We start from the raw sequence: 26585 nt of genomic DNA, 5'->3' as shown, positions 1-26585 counted from the left end.
TTACCATACATATACCCAATAGTGGATATAATCAGATTTCATTAGCACCCAAGGATTAGCAAAGGACTCCATTCATTATTAAGTGGGTTGTGTATGCCTACAAGGTCATGCCATTTGGGTTGCAAGACATGCCATCAACATTTTAAAGGTTCAACTTTAGGGAGCACTTCACTGAATTCATTGCTATTTATTTGGATGAATTCTAAGTTTACTCAGCATTTTCAGCTCACCTTGATTGCCTCAAGAAATTTTTTGTCAATTGTGGGCAAGTAGGATTATCCTTGAAGTTTTCCAAGTGTGTGTCCTACATTAGGATTGATATTTTTCTTTTTCATGTCATTTCCAAGGAACATAATAGAACCAAGCCAAGCAAGATCCAAGTAGTCAATAGATGCCAAAACTTGAGAATCTAGCACAACTCATGTCATTTGTGGCATTTTTGAGCTTCTATAGGAGCTTTGTAAAAGATTTTAGCAAGATCACAGTGCCTCTTTATAAGCTCACTAGGAAAGACAACAAATTACAGGGGAATGAGGAGTTTTCAATATCTTTCCATGCTCTAAAAAGAAAAGCAAGCGAGATACCAATTCTAAGGCAACATATGTAGCATGTGATTTTTCGTTTAGATGTTTTCCTATCCCAACCATCATCTAAGAAGTATGGAATGCCTTATAAGTGAGCATTGTTTTGCAAACATTGACTGAACATTTGTTGAACAACTGTACAAAGACTGTGATTGGCATGTAGATGTTTATTTCGACAATTCTAGTAGTAATGCCAGGTTGTAAAGATCGTTGTACTTCTGTAAACAACTTGGCTCTATACATTGCCATGAGGAATTGCCCAATCCATGGCATTCCATGGCGAGAGATCTCATTTTTTCAACACACCATGCGTATTACCCTTTTCTAGTAGTTTGTAAAGATGATCATAAAAAAATATACTTGATTGAGCTAACAGTGTTGCATTTTTACCTTGATATCACAATTCTCCTATTGCCCCATGTAACACATTAAAGACTCCTGAAATGCATTTGACAAGCTTCCACTACTCATAAGATGAAGGATATATGTCTGAAGCAAAAAAATTAGATATTGGGGGTCAATAATATTTAGCAAAAAATTTTATGGTAACAAAACATGAAGACTCAAAGGTGTCAAGAATAAAGCAAAAAAGTTTGAGTGTTAAAAAATGAAGGCAAAGAAGTCACTTACAATTGGCTCTATGCTATAGAAGATAGTTTGGATAATCCTACAACACTAGTTCTTTATGCATTGATGCATGTTGAATCAATATTTTTGCTATGCATGGCAACGACCATGCCAAATGGGTATTATGAAGGGTTATTATGGAGGGGGATGGAGAGGGGAGGGGGGAGTGTGTGGTTGTGGCCATTCCCCCCTTGCCTCCCCCCCCCCCCCTCTCTCTCTCTCTCTCTCTCCCTTCTTTAGCTTCCTTTTGATAGAACTAATATTTGCAAGAAACCTTCTACACTAACCCTGTTGGCAATTACTATAGAAGATATAGAAGAAATAGGTCGATGAGGTAAAGGTTGCACATCTACATCTTGGTCCTCAACATTTTGATCAACACAAAGTTTCACACAAGTACAATCATGGTTTTGCATTCCCATACGAAACTTATAGAAGATAATCCAATGTAGAACTTGAGCACCTAAAAATTTAAAGAAAGTGGTTGGCAAGATATTTGTATCATAGTCCTTGGCATTTTGATCAACATAGTGTTTTGCACAATGCATGGTCATGGTCCATTCAAAGCTGATCCAATCTAAAACTTAAACATTTGAAAACTAAAAAATAATAAATCAACAAAGCAAAGAGCTTATTTTTATATATTGGTCCTCAGGATTAGCAAACTCTATAGATGATATGTAAGCTCTAGATCGATGAGAAACAAATCTCACCTCGATGTCAAGGTCTTTTGCATTACAAGTTACACATTGTTTCGAATTGGGATGTCTTGGGTAACGGGTTGCCTATCACTATGGATGATTTATGAAAGAGAACTGAACTTGTAAATGAGTGAAACACAAGCAAAGACCTAGTTTAAGAGGGAAAGTAGGAAAATCCTTAACTCATGAAAGAGAGCTGACAAATATGTCAATAGGTGAAATGCAAGTAGGAAAACCTATTTAGGAGAGAAAGCACATTTGAATCTTTAATTTGTCAAAGACAACTGAACATGCCAATGGGCAAAATGCAAGCGTGAAAACTAGTTTAGGAAGAAACCCACATTCAAGTCCTTGATCTTTTTCAAAGATGACATTGTCAGACTTAATATTTGTCAAGATACAAAAGGATCATTTCATTTATTATTTGTAGTTGTATATCTGTAAAACATTATCTATTTCTCTTTTTTTATGGAATTATGCTAGCTTCTTTTATTTTTCCAACGTTACGTTGGCCCTCTTGTGATTGCTAGAGAGGGATTTTCATTTTGCCCTAAAATAAGTTCCATATTTTCCTAATGTCTTTGGCCCACATAGCCAAGCTTTACTATGGGATCATTAGCACTATGTCTTCGAAACTTGAAAATAGAAGATAAGTATGAGTATGGTGATCTTGTACATAGTGCTTTAAATACTCCATGCCAGCTTCTCAATCATGTAACCTCAAGGACATATCTTGACGTTAATCTATCAATGGATGAAAAGGCTAATCCTTATGCTCCTCAGATGCTTGCAAGTACATCTAATACATCCCTTTCAAGTTTCAAAAATCTTCCACCTTGTCTCATGTTGCAATTACACAATTGTGGCTCAGAGAACAAAAATAGATATGTTTTTGCATACCTATCTTTACTAGTGGCAAGGTGGGATTTCTTAATGATAGAGATGGGTTTCTTAATGGTTGGTCATACTCATGAAGACAAGGATGCATTATTAAGTCATTTTTTAGAGTATTTAAGGAAAAGTCACACACTCACTCTAGCTCATCTTATGAAAACCTTCAATGAGTGTGCAAGCTCAAGGCCTGTTATGATAGGGGTTTGGTACTTGAAAGGGTTTATCGATGGAAGACCAAGATAGACTTATTGGACATTCGAAGCCATTGCCTTTTTATTTTCTCATGTAAGATTATATTCTAGTAATGCAGTACAAAATGAATCATACACAAGGTCATTGGATGCCAAATGGTGGTGGCATAGAGTTATGGAAAAGCGATTATCTTGGAAAACCTTTGCTCCTAGTTGGGGAACCAATGGTGCTTCAAATGTGTGAGTACTTAAAAGATAGTACTCAAGTGGTCAATGATATAAAGGACTATATAAAATATTGGAACAAGCATCGGATTGACAAAGGCTCACTAAAACCTTATGCTATATATATAACTCAATGATATAATATTGGTAAAACATGATCAAGGCATAATCAGAACCTATTATGAAAAGTCCAAGTACATGTATAAGATTTGGGCCACAGACAACACATGCAGTAGAACAATGTTCAATGATAAGGATCCTATGTGTTGGGAGCAAGCAGATTCAATAGTATGGAGTTGGACACCAAAAGGAGGAAAGAAGCCCAATACGATCAAGATTCCACCTACTGTGCATGAGAAAGCAGAAGCAAGACTACTAGGGGCCGATAAAGTTATGAACAAAAGTGTAGATTTAGCTACAGTAACAATTCAATGGTTGTAAGTTGGTGTTGTCTTTGAAATATAGCTATTGAGCAATTTAGTTTATTGTCTTTCTATTTGTAATGTGATTGAATGTGTAAGATGCTTAACATTATTCTTCTCAATGACAAGTTTAGTGTAACTCAAGGCACTATTCCAAAAAAATGGTGTATCTTTACACCAACTATATTGATATGATATTCTTGAGAATTTAACAACCTCTCTAGAATGTAAGATGTTTTCATGTTTTTACTATCAAATACAATTTATTAGTGGCGTATAGGTGACTTCTCAGTGTAACTATAATTGAAAAAAAAAAATAGAGTTTATGCAACAAATAATTAATTCCCAAAATTAATGAAACATCAAATTCTTACTTATTTTCTCAATAAAATACAATCATTAAGATAAATAGACATCATATTATTCTGCATTATTCCCAAAATTAATGAAACATCGTATTAATCTCTAAACCAACAAAACAAAATTTAATTGGATTTCAAATTCTCAGTTTAAGAGTCACTATTAATGAAACGAGAGATGCCAAAAATTAATGAAATGATGGATACATTCTCTAGAACAAAATATCAAGGATGCACTATGTATGAAACAAGAGATCTTCAAAATTGATGTGCTTGAGCCAAGATGAAGATGGGAAAAAAAATGTGAGAAGAATGGGAGATTGTAGGGTTCTCACTCCCCATTTCATTTTCCCAAGATTACTAATACAGTCTTTATACCTACACTTTGCCAAAAGAGATTTTTTTACATACACGATAGAATTCAAGAAGTTGAGAATATGTAGTATGAGTTTTTAATCAACCGAAGCAATCGTTCAAATGGAGCTACTTTTATTTGTGATAACCACTCTAAGAAAATTTCAAACAAGAAAAAGGAAAAGGCGATGGAGCAACAAAAAGAACTAGCAAGAGTTGCTAAAAGTAAAGCCCAAGAATAGCCTAAGGCTAAAATTGCATATAAAGGATGCACAAAGGAAGATGGTCTTCTCTCAGCCTTCTAGATAGGAAGTAGTGTTAAAAGGAGAATATGCCTCATTATTGTAGAAAGTGGAAGAAACGATAATTTGTTCATGGGATGGTCAATGTCTATAAGAAGTTTGTAAAAGACTTCTTGTAGAGAGTTGCTCTATTGATGAGCATAATAAAGAGGGATTGTTTAAGAGTGAATCCAACTCTTGAAGCATCTTGTGCCTTTCAGGAAATGAAAGAGATAACACTTCTTGAAGACCTTTGAGGTTTCATTTGATGCTTTCTAGAATTGACAAAGCACATCAAATTTTTTTTTAAAAAAAATGTACAAAGAAGACTTTACAAAAAACAAGTTGAACCGAGGGCAAGGCAATGCTAAACTCATTGAGTTAATACATTGGCAATGTTGTATGATATGGAGCTTTCGAGTAGTCCAGAGGTTCTTACAATAGGAACAAGCGAAGTGAGGAAGGGACATTATCATTTGGGTCCAAACAATAATTTGGAGCTTGAGACCTTCTAAGTGGAGAAGTGAGCAACTTAATTCGAGAGGGGGGGGATGATGTTGGGGTGCTTTTGTGCATGCACCATGTTCGCATAGCTCCCCTTACCACTGAACACAGTGTGGCAAAAACTTAAGGCCTTACTACATTGTGGTACTTTTGTGGGAAATCAAAAATTCCATGCCAAGGTGGCAAGTCATCCCCCACCTTTTCTTCCCATTTTTTCCCCACATAACTAGGGAGCACTTGAGCTCAATGGGTTTGTGGGAAAAAGAGTTTGGGAAGCATTTAAGGCTGAAAATGACATAAAATAACATTATGACATTCAACTTGGGAAATTTCTTTTCCCCATTAAATCTCTTTTCCCACCCTCTTTAGAAGAGGAAGTAATGTGGATGTTTCATATAAGTTTATTGGCCTGCCCCCCTGTGGGTAGCCTAAGTGACGATACGTTTTTAGGGAAACATAAATTCTCTATTTTCTGTATTTTTTTATGTAATTCAATTGATTGATACATGTGTCAATCATTCATTGGTGAGCCTCTGCATGTGCATGTGAAGGGCTAATTTTGGTCCTTCATTTATGGTTCCATATTCATTTGTGGAAGGTAACATGGAATTATTGTCCTTATTCTGTGAATCCTTGATGGTGCGCCGTTTTTGTAGGGGAGGTTATTTGGAGCAATTACATTGGTGCGGTGTTTCTGAAGCAAACATGGGAGCTATTGCCATGCTCGTTTCCCTGATCACGGATTTCGCGTATCCTGGACTAGCTAGAGACATGTATCTCGACTTGTATCTGCAAGCATAGCAAAGTCGATTCCTGCAAGCCACCTCAACAAGCAGATATCAAAGCAAGCTCCAGGATGGCTACTCAAACATGCCTAGTGCTTCAACAAAAGCTATTCAAGCAACTAAGGCAATGACTCTCGTCTCACAACAACGACCTGGCAATAGCTTGTTGTCTCATGCTTGGCCATAGCACCAACCTACTCGAACTATAGCCAGAAACAGAGCGCGTCAACAATGAATGCCTACAATTTTAACGGCCCAATTGCACAGCATCAACTAAATCTCTAGGGGACTCCAATGCAAGGAACCACAAGTCCTCCACTAGCAAAGCGATGCATCTCTAATGATATAGTCTCCTCCCACATGATAGAGCGACTCAGCTCTAGAATACATGGAGACTGACAGTGGTACCTTTGCCAAAGGTTTGAGCTTTTGTTTTCTGCTTTCATTTCCTACGACCAACATCTTTCATTTCTTCCTTCCTTTGGTGCACGATTCGTAAATGAAACTCATGTGTTGATTGTTTTGCTCTATAGGCCTTGTGAAGATATGTCTAGATGCCCATGATATGGTCGCTACTCCCCTTCCTGCAAAAAATGTGGACAAAGCTCTGAACGAGACTAACGAAAGCGGAGGTGCCCCAAGTTTGATACGTGCAATAAGCTTTTGTAATTTGTAATGCTACCTGTGTTTGTTTTGTATTTCAGGCTTTAGTTTACATACTTGCGTGTGTTTGTTAGCTTGGCATCTGTTGCACGATTGTGAAGCCTGCGTATTCGATACCTTCACAATTGTTCACTATGTATTCAAATTGCATCTGTCATTTTTCATGTAAAACATGCATTGCATGGTGTGTAGATCGTTGTCCTTCTAGTTTCATTTTGAAACCTGCATTTCTATAGCGTGCCTTGTCGAAATATTGCATGGCACTCTGCATGGCACTTTGTTGTTCTTTCTTTCTTCATGCAATCTATGATATATTCACAGCCTCAAGGCCCTGGTCTTTTGTCAGCTTCCACCTCCATTGCTACCCCTCTCCTCCCTCTATACTATCTCTGAGGCTATCCTTCCCTCGTCTCTTTCTCCCTGTCCTATCTCTGTCAGCTTCCAGCTCCCTCGCTACCCCTCTCCTCCCTCTATACTATCTCTGAGGCTATCCTTCCCTCCTCTCTTTCTCCCTATCCCTCATCAGGCAAGCACTCAGATACCCCCTTTATATTCAGTCGCCATCGAGCCAGCCAAGCAGGTGCTTCTTGAATTTTTTCCCCTCTCACTCTACATAATGTCGTAGCCTATCCCTCCTTCGTCTCTCTCTCCCTCTCGACTCTATAGAGTGGAAATGTCAGGCCACCAGCCACTTCTTGGACCTTCACGAATCTAAGACTGGGTTCTCCAATATTGCATAGGTTTGCATGAATGAGAGGCAATTGAACAGGTTCATCGCTCAACCCCATTTACCTTATGTTGATTGATTCATAGACGTGAAAAACTTACTTGCAGGATCCTATTTTTAATCTAAACTGACGTTACTAACTCAGTCAAACAATTCCTGCATGCATTAATAAGGTTTATTGCATGCATACATTGCGTTAGAATTATTTTAAAACATTTTTCTTTTCTTCACAAAGGTCTAATATCACGTTCTTCTCTATTAATATTGATGTGCAAGGTATCCCAAGTATCTATGCAAATTTTTTCCTCTACAAATTGTATCTCTAATCCGTCCATTCTTTTGGGTACGATTTTCACTTTGTTTTTGTTTCTTATAGTTGCTTTCTCAGCATGCTTGTATGTTGAGAAAACTTCTTCTCCACCTAGTGCAAGGTCTTCTCCGTTGTTGCTTGGTACACCAAGTAGGCCGCCGAAGGAAAATCTTCTAAAAATTTCTCCAATTAAGAAAAATCCACATCGCTCCCTAAAGCATACATTTCAAGAGGTTGCCCAAGAAGCTTGTGCACAAGGTAATTGACTTATTTCTTCTTTTGACAAGAATATTTTGCATTTTTTTTATCTTGATTGTTGAATCTTTGTCATTGTGTATCAGTGAAGAAGCTAATCCATGAAACCCGGAATATGTTAGCTTTAAATCGACGATAACCTTAGAAGTGAAACGTAAAAGTAGTTATAAACAACCAAAGAATGAAGCCCAAAATTCTGCCACACCCAAGAGAGGAGTACATGATACTATTGTCATAGATTGAATGCTTCTTATGTTATGCTTTGTTTGGTTCTAAGTGATGAAATAATATTGTGCAATCATTATTATTGATTAAAGTGTGGATTTTGTGTCTATTGTGTTATTAAACTTTGATAATGGTTCTCTATTTGTAAGTGATGAATAAATATTCTTTAATCATTACAATTTTTTATAATGTGCATTTGTTCATTGTGCTATGAAGATATTTTAATGTTTGTTTTTCATAGGTATTCATAATTCATAGACAATAATTGTTAGTATAAAATTCAAACGTGGAGATTATGTTTGAAATTATTTTTATGTTATTAATGTCCTATTTCCAAATATTATATTAGAAAATATTTTCTTATTTTAATAAGTACTTAACAGTTCAATTTTGTGTAGAACAATAACTTTAAAGTAATTAATTTTGCCTTTGCATGTTTAAATTTATTTGCAGCAAGCAAATAAATCATTTTCAAGGAAGAAAACAACGAGGTCAATTCTCACAATGTCCCTAACAATTCAAAGCATTTGCAACATTCCTTTCATAATGTTCCATCGATAGCAAAAGCTATCATTCCATCGAGGGAAAATTTTGTGAGTGGAGGGAATTCCTTATCATCCATTCCAATAACTCAATTCTCTGATTGTAATCCTTATTGATTCGCATTTGAGGGCAAACTACTTTGTAAGTATGGCACTTACAAAGTGACCAATCCTAAGTATCCTACATTTCTAAAAGGAGACTTCACGGATAAGTTTTGCTCCCACATCGTAACACTACTCATTCCCTCCACTTATATTCAACAGTTTGTAACTTTCTTGTAAGTAGGGGAGTTTTATAGGGTGGAAGGAGCCAATGTTGTTCTAAAGGGTCCAATAGAAGGTGGCACGCCAATATTTTCTCTTCTCGTAGATGCAGCCACAAATATCATTCACGGCAAACCCTTTGAAGGCAACCTTCGTTTATTGCTTGATCATCCACTTTGCACTTACGTGTGATGGGCCTTCGACAATATCAACTTTGGAAAGTTGAATATAGCAAATGTCATGGGGACAGTTGCAATTGTTATCATCAAAGTGGGGAATGAGGAGGGAATGGTGGATCAAATCATTGTTGCTGATGGGCCACGAGACAAAGACAGAGCTGCCATAAGTGAAATTTGTCCTACCAATTTAAGATTTATCTTGCAATAGTTTACATTTTCTAAGCTTACATTCGATCGTCATTGTAGCTTTCATTTGTCAACGAGCAAAAAGCCACGTTGGCTCAACTTGTCCAAGAATTCAATGATGAAGGAGTGGTCATGTACATCTTAAAAAATGTATCCTTCCTAAAGGCTAAAAACAAAATACAATTTGTGTATTCGACTTCACTATTTTGGCAGATGTGCTAGACGGACAAGTAAAAGAAGACTTGAAATCATCTTTTTCAAGTCAAATCTCTCGCTTAGGATACGGTACAAAGGTAACTACTCTACTTGAAATACTTTGTGATGTCACCTTAAATGACATTTACTTACATTAAACACCATTGTAATTGTAGCTGTTTGGAACGTTGTACTTCACCAACATGAATGCTGACCTTATTGAGCATATGTGTGAGTCTTGCGGAGGAGTTCGAGTCAATTGAGACCCTCTTCGACCATATTGCTACTCTTGCCAAAGTCCTTCAATAATTGTTCAAATTCCAAGCTTGACAGGTGATATTGTTCAATGCAACGGTGAGCAAGTTCTAGTGCACATCAGAGATCCATACATGGACATAGTTCTTTATTTTGGAATTCCTTTCCTCCAAATGTATGAGGATGACCTCATGTTAGCTCGTGGCAAGCTAAAAGCTTGCAAACCTAGTGGAAGCTTCACCATTAATAGTTCTAGATTTGTAATTGCATTCAAAGCAAATGTGTAACAACATTTTAGCTCGAATGTTTGGAATAAAAATACTTATTCCACTTTTCATGTGATCTACTTGTGTTCATTTCAATCATCTAGTTGTTTCTTCTACATTTTCTTACAAACAATGGATTTAGAACAACTTCTTCAAAAGAAACATTTGACAACCAATTTCAATTTTAAGAATCATAATCCTAATTAAAAAAATTATCTTTTGTGCCTTGTACAATTTTTTACAACACTAAGTTATGACTAATTGTTAAATACATTGTTTGAGAACCTTGTTTCCATGTGGAAACTTATCCAAATCCATGGCACATATTGACAACTATATCGAATGTTCAAACAATAACCATTAAATATATTGAAAATTTAATTGTAAATTCTTCTACATCCACTCATTGATTGTGGATATTCTAAATAGATTCAACACAATTTTTGGAACGTCCTTTGCTTTGTTAAAATATGATGGGATTAAAATTAAGAAAATAGTGAATATGAGCTTGAGTAAAGACAAAAAATTTAACACTTTGTTATTAGACCAATCAAATTCTATATGTACAGTAGTTCCATTACTTCATTTGGATGGAAAATGCACATATAAATTTTGGAGTTCAGAGGATCAAACTCATCTTGAAGAAATAGTTCTGAAATACCCATCTTCATCTGCAAAAGAATTAGCCACTACATTTCTACAACAATCAGTTGACAATAATTATACAATGCAAGCTATTCTCAACAAGATATACAAAATTAGAAGATAACTTCTTACACCCATCAATAATTTAAACATACAAAATAAATTAATAACAACAATAACTTGTGCAAGTCAATGTACTAACAAAAGAAAAAGATGTAATAATTTCCATAAACAAGAATATGTAAAGAAGATTTTGGATACTCCATCTTTTCCATGCATTTGTTGTGGTTCTCTAAAATTCCTAAGAAGGTTGAAGAAAGTTAAAGAACATGTATATGTCCATATTCTTGCAAAGCCAAGCAATTAATATTTCAACAACTCAATGTCATAATAAGACAAAGCACCCATAGACGCGCACACAGACACGTTTACTGAACTAAATAAAAAATTTACGGGTGCATCTATTTGCGCATCTATTTTCACATCTGGAGACCCGCATCTACCAGCGCGTCTATATAGTAGACACACGCGTGTATAGACGCGCATTTAGACGCTTATATAGATGCTCTTATAAATGCATTTATAGATGCAAAAATAGACGCTTGTCGAACAGACAGATGCATATATAGATGCGTTTATAGATGCACTGATAGACGCGCTTCATTATATTTTTTTTTAAATTTACAGAATGCTGTGTATGTTGTGTATGCTATATAGTTACAAGAATCCCATTTCCACATTGTGTAATTCAATTCTTACATCCAACCGCATTTTAATTACAATTCCAAATAAAACATTACAACTCCAAAACGCAATAAAATTGAAAGCTCAAAAAGTGCTTGTATGTACATATAGCACGAAGCTAAGCCACGTCATGTGGCTTCAAGTACAAAAAATAAGGAAGCTAAGCCACGTCATGTGGCTTCAAGTACAAAAAATAAGAGGAGTGTATATACAAGAGGCACGAAGCCAAGCCACTGGCTTTAAGTACAAAAAAGAGTAGCTAGCACTACTTCTACGAGAGTTCTACGACTAATCTATGTTCTCTAGGTCCTCGCTCCCTTCCACGCTCCCTTCTGCGCTCCCTTCTGCACCTCCTTCCTCATCTTCCTCGTCGTCTTGTGCACAGGCCTGTAAACAAGGGACAACATACATCAATGTATGAAAAATCAAATCTTTACTTATAATTTTGGCATTATTTAATTACTTTTAAATACCTCGGGGGCCGCTCCAATAGCCCAGGTATACTACTCCTCAGTAATCAACCTGTCATCATAGAAGTGCCTCCATGTATCTTCTCTGCGATGGTGGCGGTGGTAGGCTGTCTCCACAGGAGTAGGGTATCTACCCACGATCTCAAGCTGCAAGACGACACAATTTGCGGAGGGATTAGTACAAAGAAACAACCTCCTAATAAACTACATAAGCAATATAATTTGAGATTGATACTTACTAATCGGGCCTCCCATGATTCAACACACCCTGCTCGAAAATGCCCGCTTCCATATTCCTCCATCTGGATCCTTTGTGCCTCCACGTGCAGCAGACTGGGGTCCTCCCTCACTGACTTCATTGCTTTTTTCCACTCACGCTTGTGAGCGGTGTGGGGCGGGCCCCTTGGTGGTTGACCTCCCTCAAGCCTGGCAAGCTCCGCTAGTGCCTACCTCTTAAGTGAAGATCTTTTATTGCCAAGTATCGTAACAATCTTTGACTTGGCCCATTTATCTGTGAACTCGCGATTGGGGGGGTTAGGATACCTAGAGTGAACAGCAGCGAGGGTCTCATCAACCAACCTCTTTGGCTGGTCTTTGAAGTGGATAAAGCAATCTCTTAATTGCTAGCAATTATAGAGCGCATGAAGGCCATGATGTCCTTCCCCCACGCATCCATCAAGATGCCTCCTATTTGAGTGATGTCATAGAATATCGTACCATCACCCGGAGGCACGTCTAAATCATCTGAATCATCATCGTCTCCACTGCCACCCCTCCCAAAGCATTGTGCCATGCATCCCCCACCGCTCTCCCTGCTACTACGCCTGCTACCGTGTCGTGTCGAGCTCATACGCTGGCCACTCGTAGTTGGAGACTGCACGGGACTATGCTGACCACTCGTAGCTGGAGAACCGAGTTCGACTGCACAAGAGTACGTCGACGGGTCTGTGAGACAGAAGGACCTCCTGACGGCATGGGGGAAGGGGCATAAGACAGCATGGCAGAAGGGGCATAAGACGGCATGGGGGAAGGGGCATAAGATGGCATGGGAGATGGGCCTGCGCTGTGTAGCCGACTGGGCTGTGCTGACTCCACTGGGGTGATCTCAGCTAGTGTGGGGTGGTTTGGAGTCTATAGTGCCGACTCCTAGGGGGTGTTTAGAGTAACCTGTCATATACCCGTATAACACCGCAGGACTAGGAGGGTGCCCTAAAAGGTTATATAAGTCCCTCCAAATAGAATCCTGGGGATCAGGTGAGCTGGAAGCACTTCCTGGCCACATGTTGAACTAGAAAAAAGAAAAAAAATCTATTACTGATGAGCTGAGAAGAAAGGGGAAGGGAAGAGAGAATCGGGTTATTGTCGGAGCATGTCTATAGACGCGTCTGATTAGCACGTCTATTTTTGTGTATAACAGCGCGTTTATAGACGTGGCTGTCTGTGTCTACAAACAGGCTAGACGCGCGTTTAGACGCGCCTATAGACGCGGTTTTAGACGTGCTCTGAGATGCGCCTATAGACGTGCTCTGGCAGATGGACTTTTCTAAAAAGTAGAAAAGGACATTGCGCTCGACACACAAACGTGACATTGATACCCATATCATGCGTTTTTTGGTGGATACGAGAAAGTACAAATCCAAAGAGAGCAAACTTCCAAAAAAGATCAACTGCAAAAAGACTTACCTTGGATAGAGGTATGGAAGGTTCTTCTCCTTTTTCAAAGTTGCAGCTTCTCCTCCTTGTTCGCCCTCCTCTCCTTTAAGCTTGGAAGTAAGTGTGGGTGCCTTCCTCTTGAGTGTAAGCTTGGAAGCAAGTGTGGCTGCCTTCCTCTTAAGTGTCGAAACTGTGGATCAGCTAATAATGAAGCAAGCAAGCCGCGCGAAGTATAAGTAATGTGAAGAAAAGCAAAGCGAGCACGCTAAAAGCAGGTTTAAAAGCCGCATCTATAGGCACGTGTAATAGCGCGTCTATAGGCACGTCTAAATACACAGTGTAGATGCAGTTTTAGATGCACACCACAGAACAAACAGACGCGCTTTTAGACGCGCCACAGAGTTTAAAATTAAACATTTGAAGAAGAGCAAAATTTTTTGGGTTGTTTGTTTGTAGGATGTCTTCATCTTCAACAAGTAGCTCCAGTGAGGATGAATCCCTCCGTATCCACCATTGCGAAATGTGGTTGGAGCAAAAAATCAAATGTATGTGTGATCGATGTCGAGGAAACATGTATCATGCATGCAGGATTACACTCAATCACATCTCAAAGTATGGAGAATGGGATGCAATCATAAACATGGTAAGTGTTAAAGAGTTAAGGTTGATTGAGATACCTATGGGTGTTCATATGTTTGAGTTATGATCCCGTTTTAATTTGATACAGGATGCAGTGCCACACCCGCATATGTTGCCCTATGCTTGCCGTGAGGAGGCGAAGCGTCGGTGATATGAGGTGGGATCTTCAGGAGGGACTGTTACGGATGCATGGAGTGATGGTGATAGTAGCCCTCCGCCATTACCTCATGAAGCCGTGGAGGAGGAGGTGTTTGATGATATGGTGCGGGATTTATATGTCCATCAAGGGAGGGATGATAGCATGGAGCAGGATGATCTTTTTATTGCAGCATTGACTCCACTGTTTGAGGGGTACACATTCTCTATTCTACGTGCCTCCCTTGAGTTACTAAACTTGCAAACCATCTATGGATGGAGCAATGCAAGTTTGAATGCATTAATCAAGTAAGCTTTAAAGTCTATTTTACAAACATGGTGAATTATGCTAGTGGGTCAATTACTCGAATGCTTTTCCTCATTTATGGTCTCTTTATGGTCTTCACGTGCAGGCTATTGTATAAAATGCTTCCAAGGGAGAATAAATTACCGACCTCAAGAGATATGGCAAGGCAACATGTGACCTCTCTTGGAGGATTAGATTACAAGCGCATCCATGCATGTGTCAACGATTGCGTTTTGTTTCGTGGACTACATAAGGATGCAAGAGAGTGTCCTACTTGTGGAGAGGCAAGATATAGAGCAGATCTCAAAACTTTGGACTTGCCTCGTAAGGTTCTGTGACATTTTCCCATAATCCCTCGCATCCAACATATGTTCAAGTGCAAATCTATTGCAGAGCTCATGTCATGGCATTCCTCCCATCGATCAACCGATGGCAAGTGGAGAACTCCCGCGGACTCTCCTATGTGGAAGCATATTGAAGACACATGGCCAAGCTTCAAGGAAGAACCTAGGAGCTTGAGACTTGGATTGGGTATGGACGGTGTGAACACATTTGGTCTCAAAAGCACCTCTTACAGTGTATGGCCAATGATATTGGTGAATTATAATCTTCCACTCTCTATGGCTATTAAGAACGGACATGTTATGCTGTCCCTTCTAATTCCAGGAAAACATAAAGTCGAAAACCCTGATGTTTATTTGGAGCCTTTGATTGACGAGCTAGAGATACTTTGGAGAGATATCGAGGTGCATGATGTGAGCAGGCCTCCCTCATCACAAGACTTCAACTGCAAAAAGCAGTCTTGATGTGGACGATGCATGACTTCCCAAGCTATGGCGAGTGTTCAGGTAAGCATTGCACTTCTAATTATGAATAGGCAAAGGATGTGGCACCCTAAACCCACCTTCAACTCTTAATTGCGTCTATTGTTCAGGTCTCACTACATCGGGTCACCATGCATGTCCTGTTTGTGGTCCTTCGCTAGTTGCCTCACGGGCAAACGCATTGAATAAGGTCATCTATGAGAATCACCATCAATTTCTCCCACCTGATCATCCTAGATATGTTGTGCCTTGGAATGAAGTCCTCCCACAATCACTCACCGCGGGAGATTGGATGAGAATTTGGGATGGTTCCACGACTCCTCCACCACTTGGCATGAGCTGGTAAGGGTTTGTAACTATTGTGTGCTATATTGGCTGGAAATAAAGATTACCTGCTAACACTTTATTTTGTTTAGATACTCCATCTTTTATCGTTTACCATATTGGTCCCACCTCAAGATCAATCACCTGCTTGATCCCATGCATATCTTCAAGAATGTGGCATCTACCATTTGGGAGCATTTGAATGGTACACGAGATTCCGCAGGCATAAGGGAGGATCTACGTACCACAGGGAGGATGCGTGAAGCTTGGCCACAAGAGAGACCAAATGGGCGTGTTTTTTTACCTCGTGCACTGTGGATGTTATCAAAGCTAGAGATGGCGACGGTGAAGCGCGCTATTACAAAGAGCAAGAAAAGAGGTATAGAGCAATTATATGGCTTGAAATCTCATGATTGGCACAAGATGCTCCAAGTAAGTATTTTATGTGCATAATATCTTTTTCCTTTCAAATTTGTGAGTGAATAATTATAAGCAACTAATCAACCACCTCCTCGTGGGTTCAGTTCATACTACCTACTAGCATTTCACGTAGTGCATTGAAGGATGTGAAAGATTGTATTTACAAGATGGGCGAGCTTGTGAGGTACTTTACATGATACAAAATATGATGCGTATCAATGCTCCATGCAAGTTTGAATGCATATTGCTAATATGCTGTACTTTTTCATTTCTAGGTATGTGAGCTCAAAGGAAATAGATCCCACCACGCTTGAGAATGCTCGAGTTATGTCAGTGGAGGTGGTTTGTTTAGTGGAGGAGACATTTCCACGTTCTATTCTCACAAGCCAACTACATCTCTCCCACGACTATGGAGAGATGATGAAGACCTAAGGATGACCTCTATTGTGCCTCAAGGGAAAGGACACAACAAAGTAATAGACACGGAGTTGCATAATAGTATCAACCTCTTTTGCATGCTTAATAGTGATGTGATGAAAAGATGGGTGACAAGATAAGAGGATGCAAAGGCAAGAAGACAAGAAGAAAGGGCCCTCTTTCGTACACACCATGGATCTCGTGTGCCATGCCCTCAGTATCTAAGAGCACTTCCAAAGGATATGCATGTGGATTGGCTACTTGATGAAATGGAGAAAGTAGAGAAAGATGAGGGGATGCATATCACAATGGAAGAATGGGAGTATGCTAGGGGATGCATGAGCAAGGTCGGTATATAGAATGTTATGCATAAGTTAGGAGCTTTCACTAATTTTAATTGATTTTTTCTTGGTGTAGTGCACTATGTTCAATGCTATATGGTGTGAGGGCAAGCATTTTCGAACACAACGGATTGATGATAAGAGAAACACACAAGATTGTGGCGTCATTGCTAGCTTTGAGGGAGCCAATGGAGCCATGGATGATTATTGTGGCATAATCCAAGATATTATTATGCTTGACTTTCGACGCTTCTTTGTGTATGTTTTGGATGTAAAGTGGTTTAAGGACATGGTGGAAAGAGGCCCTAATGCAACAATCAAACGCCATGCAAGTGGCTTTGTAACTATTGACTCCACAAAGTTTTGGCAAAGTAGGAAGGACACACTAGTACTACCACAACAATGTGAACAGGTACTGTGCACACATATAAAAATACTCGCTTTTAAATATTTGATGCAAGAAAAATAACATGATTGCATTTGTGTTTGAATTAGGTTGTCTATCAACCAATGGTGGATAATAATAGATGGTGGCATGTCATACCTATTATGCCACGTTCCAAAGTGATGTATAGTACATTTACTAATATGGAGCATATGGAGGATGATCATGGCCATGGATGTGATGATGATCGTGATACGAGAGAGGAGGATGATCATGAGATAGGAGATATAGATATTGAGGCCGTTACCCGTGAAGACAAGCCTACCATTGGTGATGCTGATTTCAATGAGCACATGAGTAGCACAAGCAGTAGTGGGTTGAATGTATTTGTAGATCTAAACACTTGTTTGGATTTTGAAGTACAGATAGTTTGGCAAGGGTTGATCTCATTGAGGATGAGATTGAACCGTAGCCCCATCATTGATATTTGCAAAACTATTTTACATATTGTCTCATTATCCTCACCTCACTTAATTCTTGTATATGTGGGCTTGCAAAAAAGCATTGATGTTCTGTTAAAATTATGTGCTTTGGTAATCATGGGCAATGTTTGGAAAGCAATGATATACACCAAAATCTCACTTTCTATATTCTCTGGTTTGCATCTATCTACGCATCTAAATGCGCGTCTAATTCTCAATGTAAACATGCAAATAAATGCGTTAATACACGTAAAAATAGATGCGCTGATAAACACGATGTTAGATGGGCTCGTATTTTCTCAGATTAGACGTGCAATTAAACGTGTTAATAGATGCGCAAATAGACGAGTTGTTAGATGCGCTTGTAGATGCGCCCGTAATTCCTCTACTAAAGCAATGCCTATAGACGCGCCCGCTATTTTGCACGTCTACCAAGCGCGTCTATAGTTGCTTTGTGTTGTTGTGTGTCAAAACAATCACTTATGTTCTCTTTGTTACAAAGATATTGAAAAAAAACAAACTTCCTTTGCTATGCAATAAAAACCTTAAAATGGCTGAAAAAACTCCTAATACAAGCAAATTGAACGACATTGAAGCATGCCTAGTCTCTATTAGAATACCATTTGCTCAAATTCGCGAACTTACTTACAAAGGGCAATTTGGTTTACATGGTAGTGTGGTGAATGTTTTTGCACATGTTGATAGAGCTCAAAGAGTCCTTCCAAGATTCATGAGTGAAAATGACACCGTTGCCATTGCAATCAAGGGGAAGCTATCATACAAAAACAACTACATGAGTGGTGTTGTATGTCCAACTCTCACTATCACTGCTTTGAAAGAATTACTCGAAACTCCTCTGTACATGGAAAATAATATCAGCATAAATCCACTATGGGATGTTAAAAATATAACACAAAACATGAAGAGGAGCAACACCTACATACTTTACACAGCAACAATGAAATCGATGAAGAACATTTTGCAACAAACACTTTAGTACATGGAATATATACAGCTCAACAAGTTGTGGACTTTGAAAATCAAATTATTGTTGTTGCCCCTTCAAAAGGATTCTCACCTCTGAGCATTTTCAAGGACAAATTCTATGAAGAATTAGCATATCCAAAACTTTTTTTTGGACAAAAAAGAAACTACAACATTCCAAATCGTACATCTTACCAAGACATTGCAACTTGGAAACTTACAAATGTTGATCGCCATTTTGCATTCTCAATAGACAACCTCTTCTTCAAAACAATGAAAATTTTGGTGCGACAAGTGCTTTCATCTTCCTGGGTTCGCATGCCCAAAGCACAGACAAAAGGCAAAACATTGCAAGTAAAGGATGCACTCTTGGACACGAACATAGAGAAGATTTTGTAGTCAAACATAGGTTTTCAAGACTTCACCAACCTTAGGACATCCATTGACTATAAGTACCATTTAAAGAAGAATGTGTTTGCAATGTTAAGAAAATTAGGTCCACCAACCTTCTTTATAACATTATCTGCAACATAAAAACTCTGGCAACCGCTCATGGATTGCTCAAAAAACTAAACCCACTACAACCTTTTGATGGTTCTAATCCAAACCTTGAAATAAAAAATTTGATAAGATCAGATCCAGTGACTATTTCACAATATTACGTACACAAATTTCAAGCATTGAAGACTTTACTAAAGAACGATGTCACTATTCTTGGAAAAGTATGCGATTTTTTCTTGTCACTGAATTCCAAAATCGAGGAAGCTAGCATGACCATGGATTGTTGTGGATTGAAAATGCTCCTATTTTTGGAATATCCACAAATGAAGACCTTCATAGTTTTATATAGACAAATGTATCTCTATAGACATTTCCAAATTCTCTCTTGAGAGAAAAGAAATACAAACACACAAGCATAGAAAAACTTGCTTCAAAAGAAGATGAAATGTCAATTTGGATTCCCAAATGCTCCCATGCGAACCACTCAAATTTTGTATCCATTCCCTAAAGAATTTGATAAAAGCACACCAAAAAAATTAATGAAACAAATCAACACACTACTTTTAGATGAAAAAACAATGTCACTAGACTACATGTCCTTCTTAAATGCAATTAACATTTTAGAAGAGGATTACATCCTTGCTATATGATCCTCACTTTCACAACCTACTTTGTTTTTTAGGAGACATCCAAAAGATATATACACCAACAATTTTAATCCAACCATGTCCAGCTTATGAAATGCAAATACTGATATACAATTTATTCTTAATCCACATGGAGCAGCAACATATTGCACATCTTACATAACTAAGATTGATAAAGAAACAACACAAGCAGTAAAAATGGCCTTAACACAAAGCATGTCCTCCAATGCTACACCTAATGAATGCATTCGCAGAGTTGGCAATGCTATCCTTAATACACAACACATTAGCTCACAACAAGCTATTTACTTAGCTTTATCATTACATCTATCATCATCCATAAGACAATTTCAATACATCAACACAAATCCTCCAGAGAAGCGCACATACTTACTTAAATGAAGAGCAAAACTTCAACAATTGGATCCTGAAAGTACAAACATATTCTTTGATGACGTCATGGCTAAATACTTAAAGCGTTCACATCATCTCAACAACATTTTCTTGGCTATGTTTGCAAGCGAATACACAACAACACCATCAACCACCAAAAAATGGAAAAAAACAAAGATAATCCGATATAACAATTACAGTGAAAACAATGATCCTGAGAACTATTTTCGAGAACTTTGCATTCTTTTCTTGCCATATACCACAACTGAACTAACACTTCCACAAAATACTACCACATGGCATGACATGTACAACATCAACAAAAATATTATAGAACCCAACAAAAAAAAATTCAACAAGTTAATACCAAAACTCTCAAATGCAACATCAAGTAATTCATCAACAACATCATCCTCATCTAATGAATCACATTTTAAAAATATTGACAACTACAACATTGGTATAGAGATGCAAAACCAACAAAAAACAAATCAAACCCAAAAAAATTCTTTACTATCATACAAAATGATACCGAACAAAGACTACTACATGAGTATAAGAAAGCTAAATTATGAACAATGTCTAATTTTAGAGGATATGAGGAGGATATTATGTTAGGAAAAAGAACTAAACCAACAACTCCAATCCACTTGTTCTTAACAGGAAATGCTGGAACTTTCGTTCTACTCCTCATGGTGCAAGCACTTTTGCATTACTATTCACACAAAAACGTGGACTTGCCAAAAGTATTACTTCTGACGTACATAGGAAAAGCACCATTCAATATTGGCGGCACAACAATACACTCAACATTGCATTTGCCACTAATGGTAGCTCATTACACAAGCCTCTTCACTGAAAAACTACAAGAACTAACACAGCAATACAAAGACCTTGAGCTAGTTGTTTTCGACGAGATATCTCTAATTGGACATAGTACTCTAATTGCAGTAGACATGCGCTTGCGCGAAATTAAACACAACCACATGAAACCATTTGGTGGAGTGGACATAATTATGTGTGGTGCTCTTTGTCAAGCTAGCCCCACAAAAGATTCATGGATATTCGTAGAACAATCATGTAACTCCACATCAATGTCATCATTCTGGAGAGACAATGTTCACATATTTGAACTAATCACATCAATGCATCAAAACAACAACACTTATATCGAAGTACTAAACAAACTTAGAACAGGACAACACAAATAAATAGATACTGATTTCCTCAACAAAAACTACCTTCAATAGCCAATAGCAAAGGAAAATATCCCTCACTTATACTACACAAACGCATCCAAAGATTTGCACAACGAAGAAATTTTCAATTTACTCATAGAAGAACCACACATTTTCAAAGCAATTGCAAAAGACACAAAACATGCAGCAAAACTATTGCAATTCCTACAGATCCAAAAAACACATCAGGATTGCACCAAACACTCAAATTGAAGCCTGGCATGATAGTTGAAATTTGTTCTGGCAATTTCAATATTGTAGATGGGTTGGTGAATGGAGCAGACGGTATTTTTAAAGATTCGAACACAAGTACTCAACCAAACGTTGTTTGGGTTTTCTTAAAAAATGAAAATATAGGAAGATGAGCATGCTACAACAACCGATTCCTCTACAACAACAATATACCATCAACTTGGACACCAATATTTCCAATCACAAGAGAATTTCAAATCGGGAAAAACTACTTAAACACAGCATGTAAGCAACAATTCCCCATTCAACCAGCTATAGCTAGAACAATCCATCATTTGCAAGGACTATCAATGGATTCACTTGCATTTGATCCATCTTTCATCAAAGCACACGGCCTAAATCCATCATTTGCAAGGACTATCAATGGATTCACTTGCATTTGATCCATCTTTCATCAAAGCACACGGCCTAACATACAATGCCCTTTCTCGTATACGCAATCCAAAAAACCTCTACATTCTCAACCCGATCGAACCAAAACACATCAAAGTAGATGCAAACGTTCTCTAAGAAATTCAATGTTTGAGGACTCAACGACAATGGTATACACAACAAATAAACTTCTCTAAAACAAACCAAAATCAATTAACATTACAATCTCTTAACACAAGAAGCTTTCGCTCACATTATGACGACATATGTAACGACATAAGCCTCCTTCATGCCACAATATTATGTCTCTAAGAATTACATTGTACAACACAAACAACAATCTCCTTGCCTAACTTCACATGTCTCCAACATAACACAGGCATTGGGATTGCAACATGTTACAAAGAAAATGTAACATTGGTAAAGAACAAATACATTACAAATACCAAATGTGAATGCTTGCTCACTATATTCAAAATAAACAACCAAACAAACATTGCAATCATTAACGTATACAAATCCCCATCTTCGCCGCAATCAAATCTTATCAACCTCCTCGATTTACTACTCAACAAAATCCCAAGTGGTACAACAACTACTATCATTGGTGACTTCAATATTCAACAAAATTACTCAAACACTACTACAACTCAACTTCAAAAATTCATGACAATAAAAAAATTCCACCAATTAATCAATCATCCAATAACTATAGATGGATCAACAATAGATCACATATGGACAAACAATTCTAATGAAAATAATATTTTCGGAAGAACTACATTTATTATTACCACTCTCTTGTTTACACAACACTTAACATGAGATAGGGCAGGCCCTCTGCCTTCTGAATGTAATTGACCTTGTTTTATGAACATTCACGCTCGAGCAAATGTAATGTGATATGAAATGAAGACACAAAGGAACGCCCTTAGTTACTACGCCGTGCCGCCAGCTGCCGTATTTTTTCTGCAAACTCGGTGACCTCTCCAACACGATTCCTTGTAGGCCGAACACGAGATACATTAAAGTAGCTTCATGCTGGATCCATTGTATTGTATATACCTCTCTGCAATTAGTATAGCCTCTCTAGTCCAGCCATGGAGCTCACCCTTTCCCTCGCACGCTTCCCTTGGCTCTTCTTTGCAATATCTTTCCTGTGCTCCCTCGCCTCCCTCCATGCAGAATTCCCCCTTCACGCCCTCCCCTCCGACTCTGGTTACCTCCTCGTCAATCCTAGCAGTGGCTCCCGCATGTTCTTTGCATATTACGAAGCTATCTCCCCTCAGGATGGCCTTGCCACGACGCCTATTATCCTGTGGCTTCAGGGCGGCCCTGGATGCTCCGGCATGCTGGGCAACTTCTATGAGCTTGGACCTTGGAGGGTGGACGAGGATAAGAAGCTTCACCAGAACTCTGCGCCCTGGAATCGCCTGTTTGGAGTGCTGTTTGTGGACAATCCTGTGGGCGTTGGATTCAGCATCGCGCCGAATGTGGACGACATACCCACAGACGAAGAGCATGTGGCCATCGACTTGTACATAGCCTTGGAAGCCTTTTTCGATCGGAACAAGGCCTTCCTCAAGAGACCATTTTATGTCGCGGGAGAGAGCTACGCGGGGAAGTATGTTCCGGCATTGAGCGAGTACATCTTGAGACAGAAGGGAGAAATCAGGTTGGACGGCCTGGCGATCGGCAACGGGTTGACCCACCCCGTGGCTCAGGTGCTAGTGCACGGGCCTACGGCGCAAGCGATGGGACTGATCGATGCGACTCAAGCAGCCGAGATGCAGAGGCTTGCAAGCAGAGTGGTGGATTTGATTCAGGAGGGAGATTGGGCTTCAGCGCACTATGCGAGGGCGGAAGTGTTGGGGTACTTGCGGAATGAGACGGGACTTGCAACGTTATTGGACGTGAGGAGGAAAGTGATGTATTATACAACAAAGGAAGGAAAGGATTATCTGACGGAATTCCTGAACGAAACGAAAGTGCAGGAGGCATTGAAGGCGGAAGCTCGGCAGTGGGAAGCCTGCAGCGGTCTGGTAGGGGAGCGTCTAGCCAACGATACGATGAAGAGCACCAAGCATTTGGTAGAGAAGCTGCTGATGAATGAGATCCCCGTGTTGCTCTACCAAGGGCAGTTCGATCTGCAGGACGGAGTGGCATCGACGGAAAAATGGATGGAGCTCATCAGATGGGACGGAATAAGATATTTCTTCTCTTCCGATAGACGGATTTGGAGGGAGAACGGAATCGTTGCCGGATACGTCCGCTCTTATTCCGTCCTCACTCATGTTGTCGTGTCCGACGCCGGGCATCTCGTTCCGGCCGACCAGAATCTCCATTCGCAGCGCATGATCGAGGGCTGGATTAACGGCAATATCAAGATGGCTTGATTCATTTACGAAAATCGCTGTAACTTTGGTGTTGTGTAGTGGTGGATCTCCAATGAAAATTACCTATAGTCCTATACGGTTCACTGTTTGCAAATTATTATACCCCCCTCGGGAAGGTTTAATTGGCGATTTCGCGTTTAGAGAAGGGTATTTTTTGTGGTGTTATTGGATGGAATTTATGGCTCCCTTCCTCCTTTCTTCTTGAACAACATAAGTCGAGTTATATAGTTAACATTCAATCTCTGAGCCATCACTGATGTCATTCACCTTGTTCTACAAATTTATGTTTGCAATTTTAAAAATTCATAAAGAATTTCTCATGTTCGTTATTTTATGGCCTTAAGTTTTGAAAAGTTATGAAGAAAACCTTTCATTGGAAAGTTCAAGGTTTGCTCCATCTAGAAACATAAAACTTCTTTTTTAATGGCCTTAAGTTTTGAAAAGTTCTGAGAAGAACCTTTCATTGGAAAGTTCAAGGTTGCTCCATCTAGAAACATAAAACTTCTTTGGGAACATTTGACCCGAGATCTTTGCAATTTTGAAAATTCATAAAGAATTCCATGTTTTAGTTATATTTTGTGATTTGAAAACTTCTAAGTTTTCTTTATCTACAAACACAAGACTTCTTTTTGAACATTTGACCCATGATCTTTGAAATTTTAAAAATTCATAAAGCCTGAAAACTTGAAATGTTCTAAGAGAAACTTATGATTTGTAAAGATGTGACAAATGATCTTTGCAATTTCAAAAAGTTATTAAAGAATTCCACGTTCTACTTGCATTTTGGCCTTAAAACTTGACAAATACTTGTGATTTGAAAAGTTCAAAGTTTCTCTATCTAAAGAATTCTACGTCTTAGCTATATTTTGGCCTTGTGAGAAGAATCTGTGATTTGAAAAGTACAAGATTTATTTATCTACAAGCATAAAACTTCTTTCAATTGTGAACATTGACTTGAGTCGCCATGTTAGGACAAAATGGCCCTTTAGCGTATTTTGCACCTCCTAAAATTGAGAAAAACCACCTCAAATTTCATCCATTTGGTTAAGATTTTTAGTGATTCAGCATAAAATCTGGCAAATGTGTATGTTTTGAGATGCAAAAACTGGATGACTTGGAGGGTTCCTTTATTAGCACTACCTCCATAGGATGGGGTGCTTCAATGGAAGTGGATGTTACTTTATGAAGGAGGGAGTGCTTTAGAAGAGAGTTGACTGCGTTACTTTTGCGAAATTGCCACATGTAACTGTATTTTTTTCCTTGAAAAACTAGGTTGCTTAGGTTGAAGGTCTGTTTAAAAAAAAATCCCTTGCTTCAGTTAAAAGTTCACTTGCTCCCTTTGGAGTGTTTGTCATTTGCCATTACGACTTTTAGAGCATTCAAGGTTTAGAGAAGGTTTATTGGTCTTTTCTGAGTGAGTTACATGCATCACATCATCCGTCAGCTTTTTATTTTGTGTAGAAAAAGGTAGCTATATATTATTTACATGTCATCTTTTTACATTCTTGGATCTTAAGAGATTCTCCATAAAAGTCCATCACAGATAAAGTATGGTCTAAACAAAAAAGTTTTCAGCATCTGGATTTCACTCCTCTTCATCTTTGACTTGTTGGGGATTAGGGGTCTTCCTCTTGTCATCCCGGCATCACGGGTACTTGCTTTTTTATGGAGTATAGCCACAGGGGGCAGATTTGGTGGAGCCTTCAGTGGTAGTGGCATTTCCCTCTACAACATCACCAATAGGTCGACTAAACCGGAAGGAGAAAAGGGTTCTCTGAACTCAGGCCCTCTGGCAGCAATAGTGGGTGATCTTGCTGGGGGTCTTCTTAAGGAGGGAGCTCTGAAAAAATAAGTAGTAGAAGGGGAAGTAATTACAACTGATGATGAGACATCTGGGTCAACATCTATGCGTAGTGTATCTCGTTCGAAGTAACATATTGGTCAAGTTCAATCGGGACTTTAACCACCACAGTGTGGGATTCTTCTAGGCAGTTAAGAGCTTTTATAGTTTTCTTTACATTT

General features: G+C 38.7%; 1 pseudogene; it reads left to right on the top strand.

The window, feature by feature from the left end:
* The first annotated feature begins 23144 nt into the window (after positions 1 to 23144).
* On the top strand, positions 23145 to 24731 carry LOC147883514 (serine carboxypeptidase-like 50 pseudogene; annotated as a pseudogene).
* Positions 24732 to 26585: the final 1854 nt, after the last annotated feature.

The sequence above is a fragment of the Dipteris shenzhenensis genome, chromosome 28 (genome assembly GCF_047967505.1).
Source record: "Dipteris shenzhenensis isolate YYH24624 ecotype China chromosome 28, Dip_SZ_1.0, whole genome shotgun sequence".
NCBI classification, from domain to species: Eukaryota; Viridiplantae; Streptophyta; class Polypodiopsida; order Gleicheniales; family Dipteridaceae; genus Dipteris; species Dipteris shenzhenensis.
This window is presented reverse-complemented; position numbering and strand designations above follow the sequence as displayed.